Below are 1,039 nucleotides of genomic sequence, written 5' to 3' on the forward strand. Positions count from 1 at the left end.
CTTGATCGACTAAAAACACACGTTCTTCAATGGTTAGCATTTTAACAGCGACAAAAACGAAACAAACGAACAAAGGAACTAAACTTAAACGATCACGTCAACACGTAACGACACACACCAACGATACTACTGACGCTGGCTGAGATAAACGAAACATTGTAATATTGGGAGAGTCCACTTGAAGGGAAGAAACCCAGGCAGGCGAACAATCATACGGCACGCGCGGCTAACAATTATACGGCATTGTTGAGAGACTTCTCCATCACCCCGTATAATCAGTTGTCTGATTTCAAAAATCAATCATCTTAGTCGAATCTTTGTTAATAATTAGTGTAATGGTGTTGTGCGCCCTTGTTTAACCTGTTTCAGCATTTAGTTTATAGATACAAGTCCAAGATTTTTACTTTCACAGTAGCTTTTATACCATTTTTACGAAAATTTCTACTTTTCATGATTATCATCGCCCTCGAATTATATTGAACAGCATACATCAACGAAATGAACTGGACTAATTAAAAGTGACCCAATTAGCTTATTTAGTTCGTGACATCGAACAGGTGACCTTCGATTATTGAAAATCTTATAAACATTTTCAGTCATAAGAAACTTCCTGGCAGATTAAAATTGTGCGCCGGACCGAGACTCGAACTCGGGACCTTTGCCTTTCGCGGGCAAATGCTCTACCAATTTTTTTTTTCAGTTCTTCAAGGTACCAGTCAAACATATACAAAAGAGTGTTAGATAAACAAATTATTAGAAAAACAGTAAATATAACAAAATACAACATATCCTGTTTTCTTCCCTTTTTAATTTTTTTAATAATCTTTATTGAACAAACTAAAAGTCCTTATATATTCACTACGCAAGAGTTCTTCTAGGTACCATTTAAACATATACAAATGACTTAGTTAAATTAAAAAAAACATTAAATACAACAATATAACATTCTGTCTTCTTCCTTTTTTATTTGTTTTTTGGTCGATGCATGAGAACGTAGATAAGGGTGTTGCATCTTGTGACAGGTAGGCATGGCACACCC

Source organism: Schistocerca americana, chromosome 2 (genome assembly GCF_021461395.2).
Source record: "Schistocerca americana isolate TAMUIC-IGC-003095 chromosome 2, iqSchAmer2.1, whole genome shotgun sequence".
Classification (NCBI taxonomy): domain Eukaryota; kingdom Metazoa; phylum Arthropoda; class Insecta; order Orthoptera; family Acrididae; genus Schistocerca; species Schistocerca americana.